Genomic DNA, 6,004 nt, shown 5'->3' on the forward strand with positions numbered 1-6,004 from the left:
GGGGTAGCTTCAATCTACTGTAGCACCGATACCCATCCAGATGCCGGCTCAAGATCCAGATCCTTCCTCTCCTGGTAAGCCCTCTTCTTCCGACCTACCTATTGCTCATCGCAAAGGTACTAGGACTTGCACTCTGCATCCCATATCTCGTTTTGTTCCTTATAGTTCTCTTTCTCCTTCTTTTTGTGCATTTGTATCTTCTGTTTCTTCTGTTTCCATTCCTCAAATTGGCAGGAAGTATCTACAGATGGAAAGTGGGAGGCTGCAATGTTGGAAGAAATGAGAGCATTAAACAAAAATAATACGTGGGATCTTGTGACTCTTCCTCCAGGGAAAAAACCTGTTGGATGTAAATGGGTCTTTGTGATCAAACAAAAGGCAGATGAGACAATGGATCGTTATAAAACACGACTGGTTGCAAAGGGGTTCACTCAAACTTATGGAGTTGACTATCAGGAGACCTTCGTACCAGTGGCAAAACTCAATACTGTAAGGGTGTTATTGTCTTGTGCTGCAAATCTTGGGGGGGATCTTCAGCAGTTGGATGTAAAGAATGCCTTCCTCCATGGGGAGCTTGAGGAAGAGGTATATATGGATATTCCACCAGGCTTCTGTGATGACAGGACCAGGGGCAAGGTTTGTAAATTGAAGCATGCTTTTTATGGGTTGAAGTAGTCACCTAGAGCCTGGTTTGGCAAGTTTCACAAGGCTATGATTTCAGCAGGATATAAGCAAAGCAATGCTGATCACACTTTGTTCATCAGATGAGTTGGTGACAAAGTAACTATTCTCATAGTCCATGTGGATGATATTGTGGTCACTGGTAATAATGGTGATGCTATCAAGAAATTGAAGCACTTCCTTGGCTGTGAGTTTGAAGTAAAGGATCTGAAGACTCTAAAATATTTTATAGTGATAGAAGTTGCTCGAACTTCAAAGGGCATCTTTCTTTCTCAAAGAAAATATATCCTAGATCTATTGTCTGAGACTGGGTTACTAGGTTGTCATCCTTCAAATACTCCTATGGAAGCTTCTACAAGACTTAAGGAAAAAGAGGGTGAACCTGTTGACAAAGGCCGTTATCAGCGATTAGTGGGCAAACTAATCTATCTCTCTCACACACGACCTGACATAGCCATTGCTGTAAGTTTGGTGAGCCAGTTTATGCATGATTCTTATTCCTCTCACATGGAGGCAGTCCTTCGTATTTTGCGATATTTGAAGTCTGCTCCAGGAAAAGGAATCCTTCTCTCTCCCATCTCCCAATGGTCATCTAAAGATTGAAGCTTATACTGATGCCGATTGGGCTGGCTCTACCGACAGAAAGTCAATTTCTGGCTATTGTTCCTTTGTGGGTGGAAACCTTGTCACATGGCGTAGTAAGAAGCAGAATGTTGTGGCAAGGTCCAGTGTTGAAGCAGAGTTCCGTGCAATGGCATAAGGAATCTGTGAATTTTTGTGGCTTAGAGGATTGTTGCAGGATATTGGTGTTGCTGTCCATCTTCCTATGATGCTTTATTGTAATAATAAAGCAGCCATTAGCATTGCTCATAACCCTGTCCAGCATGATTGTACTAAGCATGTGGAGGTTGACCGACATTTCATCAAGGAGAAGCTCGAAGCCGGACTCATCTGTGTTCCCTTTGTGAAGTCTACTGATCAGTTAGCCGATGTGTTCACTAAGAGACTAAGTGAAAAAGTGTTTCTTCCTATCTTAGTCAAGTTGGGCATGCATGACATATATGCTCCAACTTGAGGGGGAGTGTTGGTGTATGGGCCAGAATACCGTGGGGGTATTCTGGACTTTTTACCTATTTTATGATATGTACAGCCATGTCGGCTTAGTTAGGGACAGTTCTGTCCATGTAATATTTTCTATTGATTATAAATATATGGCTTGGGGTCTGCCTTAGACTATCCAAGCATTCAGCTCTAATTTTATTCCTGTTAACATATCACAAAATAGTAGTTTTGAGTTTCAAGAAGATTAGCTAGGATCAAACAGCAGGTTCAAGAAGTAAAGAATCTCTAGTAAACTGTACAACAGTCGTGAAGGAAAATGATTTTAGATGAAGATTTGCAATTTCAGTTCAGGAGCACATCAAAACATAGTTAGCAAAACCGAAAACGAACGATACGGGTTTAAACGGCATAAAACTCCGAACAGTATGGTCAAAGAAACAGAAAACGGCAAAAAAGAAAAAAAAAAACAGAAATGGACAGTATGGGTTTTAAACGTGTACATTTAAAAAAAAAGGGACCAAAAAAGGGCAATATTTTCATGTATATTGAGGGATTATTACCTGAATACCCGCATCTAATGTCAACTATAACATCCAACATTAATGCATACATATATATATATATATAATATATATATATATTCCAAAACCCATTATAAGTTCAAAGACATACCATCGATCATCCAAAATACAGAACATCTCCAAAGTCCAACTGCACAATGTGGCTTGGCTATGGTGTTGTTCATTGTTGTTAACATAACCAACACACTCCTAGAATGATGCATGTTTTGTTAGAGTTGGCAGTCATCATTTTAGAAACCCTTTTCAGTAAATGTATTAGTTTGTAGCTCAATTTCGGGGTCTGTGCGTTGAACATGAGTTAAAAAGTGATAACATGAGAAGTGTAGCCCTTCGAATCAGCGTTACGTTGGCGAAAGAATCAGGTCAATCGGAGTTCGGTTGAGAGAGATATGGTCAGTTAAGTATCAACAAGTCTATGGTCTTAAAAAACACTAAAAAAAGGGGAACACGTTTTAAACGCATTTTGTTAAGATATGTAATATGATAGGAGGAGTCCCCTTATCGTGGTTGGTTTCCTTTATTTCTTTATGTCTTTAATTGTTAGTTTCCTAGTCTAATTAAGCTTCTATTTAGGGTTTAGGTTTTAGGCTTAAATAGGTAAGAGTTATATTTCTTTTGTAATTCTGTTTTAGGCTTAATATAAATATATGTTGGCTGGTACGGTAGATGAAATATTCTATCAGCCCTTTTCTCCCATTGTTCTCTCTTCTCTTTGCCAGGCACTGGTTACATGTTCTGGGATTCTTTACATTTACAAACGTTCTTTTTCTTTTCTTTGGAGCATCTCACTTTGAATGAAATGCATTCTTTTCGATACAGTAGGGTACACTGAACACCAACCCAACCTCGATGAATAAAAGAAAAGTACAAGCAACGGAATCAACACAATTGACATTCCCTGACGTGAACGGCCGCTTTCTTTTTACCAGTTCATCAGAGCAGTTGTAACCAGTACCTGATTCTCTCCATTAAAGCCATTTTGAGAGTCGTTTTAAGTCTCTAGTTTGAAGAAGGAAACCCTAGTTCATAGAAGCAGAACTAGGATTTCGTATGCTGAAGGCTGAAGTATAGTATGACGAATCATACATGTTTGGTTCGAAGGTTTGCTGGCAGTGGTGTTTGTTCTGCCACATGGATTGTTTGGTTTCTGGTATCGATTTTGGGGTTATGAAATTGCTGAATATGGTAGTCAATTGTTGATGGCGTTTTGATATTGTTGAAGCCCCTTTTGTTTGATGTTGAGTGGTTCATTGGTTCTTCGATTATTGCTGTTGCTGCTATGGTTTCTGATATTTGTTGGTTCGAAGGCTTGGTTGATGGAGTATATGTTGTCTCCTGGACTCGATGGCTGCCACTGCTTTTTGTTTGCTTATCTGGGTATTGATTCGTTGAATCGATTTGCACTTGTAATGCTCCTATCGATGCTGATGTTTCTGCCAGGGATTCCTATTTCGTATTTGATTTGTATTGTTGCATCTAGTATGTTGCTGGGATTTGCTTCTCCTTCTAATTGACTTCTACTTGATACGGCTTCGATTGCTGCTGGCCTACCTTCCAGGATCGATTTTCTGCTTTGATTGCTGCTATAGATTTGTTTCTCTTTCCCCTTTTGTTTGTTGTGAGAAACCAGTTGGAACTCAGATCTGGTTCTGAGCTCTACCGCCAGATTGGAGTTGCAGGTTTTTTTGTTTAATCTCCCTTTGCTGGAATCGTATCTTTTCTGGTTTTACTGAGAGGTTGAAGACTTGAAGAATCCTACTTTTTGGGTTTTCTGTTCCCTGAGTTGTCCCTTCGTCGAATGGGTTTATAATTTCTTAGTTGCTGCCTTGCTGGGATGGTTGTCTTTTTCTTTTTCTTTCTCTAGTTTCCTTCCCAAGTCTGCCTCTACACTTTACTATTACCCATTCTGCTCAAGTTTATTACAAGTTACCCTTATCTTCTTCATTGTTCCAAGTTTGCCCTTTGGCTTGGATTGTGTTTTGAACTGAATTTCACCAAATTACAGCTATGCCATCCTTTTTCAACTTTTAGTTATTTACCATTCTGCCATTCCCCTATTTATCTACCCAAGAGCCACTTGAAAATTTTGGTTAATTACCAGATTGCCACTACTTCCTTGTACTTGTCTTTTACCTCTCTTGGGTGGATCAATAATTTGGTTTAAGTCTGGGATTGCATTGGGATTGATGGATTAATTACAAATTTACCATAATCTTGCTTTGGTGGACCCCGTTGCATAAGTTTGGGATTTTGTTTGCTATCATGAGGGGTGCTTATTTTATTGGCGATTATATGTGGCTGATCGTGATTGAAGATTAATTTATTGGGATCTTATTTTTCGGTGCTCTTGCTTATAAGATTTGTTGAGATGCTGATTATTGATCGTTATTTGTTCACTTGTAATGCTACACATGAGGGGGAGATTGAAGATGTCTGATGTCTATTGCAAGCAATTTTCTCTGAGTCTTTTTTATGTGTTTGGAGCTCAGGAGTGAGTCTAATTGGGACTACGGAATGAGTTGCGATTGTTGTTGGAGTGCCTTCCTCGAGATAGGCTTTTGTGTAGCCATTGGAGCTGCACTTTTATAGGCTTTTGTGTAGCCATTGGAACTGCACTTTTATGAGATTTTGTGTAGTCACTGGAGCTGCACTTTTGTGGGATTGTGTAGCCACTGGAGCTGCACTTTTATGGGCTTTTGTGTAGCCATTGGAGCTGCACTTTTATGAGATTTTGTGTAGTCACTGGAGCTGCACTTTTATGAGATTTTGTGTAGCCACTGGAGTTGCACTTTTATGGGCTTTTGTATAACCATTGGAGTTGCACTTTATCTGTCTTTGTTTGAACAGGTTACTACTTGCATTTTGTTGCCTTCATTGGAAGTGATGTTTGATGTAGTTGTTGGGTGCTACATTTTGTTGTCTTCCTTGGGAAGAGCTTTTGGTGTTGGCGTGATACTATTGCTGATTGGATTTGTTTGGGCTGATAGTGTTTATGGATTTATGATAATTGATTGAAGTGCTGCTTTGAGCTCGCTGGCGTCTATGACTACTACATGTGTTCAAGACTGGTGCTGCCTTTCATATCTGTTCGTGTTGGTCCAAGCTGGAGCTTTCCTTTGATATATGTATACTCCAGCTTGAGGGGGGGTGTTAAGATATGTAATATGATAGGGGGAGTCCCCTTATCGTGGTTGGTTTCCTTTATTTCTTTATGTCTTTAATTGTTAGTTTCCTAGTCTAAGAAGCTTCTATTTAGGGTTTAGGGTTAGGCTTAAATAGGTAAGAGTTATATTCCTTTTGTAATTCTGTTTTAGGCTTAATATAAATATATGTTGGCTGGTACGGTAGATGAAATATTCTATCAGTCCTTTTCTCCCGTTGTTCTCTCTTCTTCTCCATCTCTTTCTATCTTCTCTCTTCTCTTTGCCAGGCACTGGTTACATGTTCTGGGATTCTTTACACATTTAAAACAGGAATGCTTGCCATTTGCTATTTTTTCCCATATGTTTTGGAAACAAATGGTAAAATGCGCTTTTGCTAACTAGGCATCAAATATATCTGAATTAATAAAATAGGGGCAAAGCAAGGCTTTGTTTTACCAATCTAAGCTGATATTTCTCTCATATCCATATCCATGTTGACAACCAACTTTTTCATGAGGTTGACAGCATGTATAGTGC

Source organism: Telopea speciosissima, chromosome 1 (genome assembly GCF_018873765.1).
Source record: "Telopea speciosissima isolate NSW1024214 ecotype Mountain lineage chromosome 1, Tspe_v1, whole genome shotgun sequence".
NCBI classification, from domain to species: domain Eukaryota; kingdom Viridiplantae; phylum Streptophyta; class Magnoliopsida; order Proteales; family Proteaceae; genus Telopea; species Telopea speciosissima.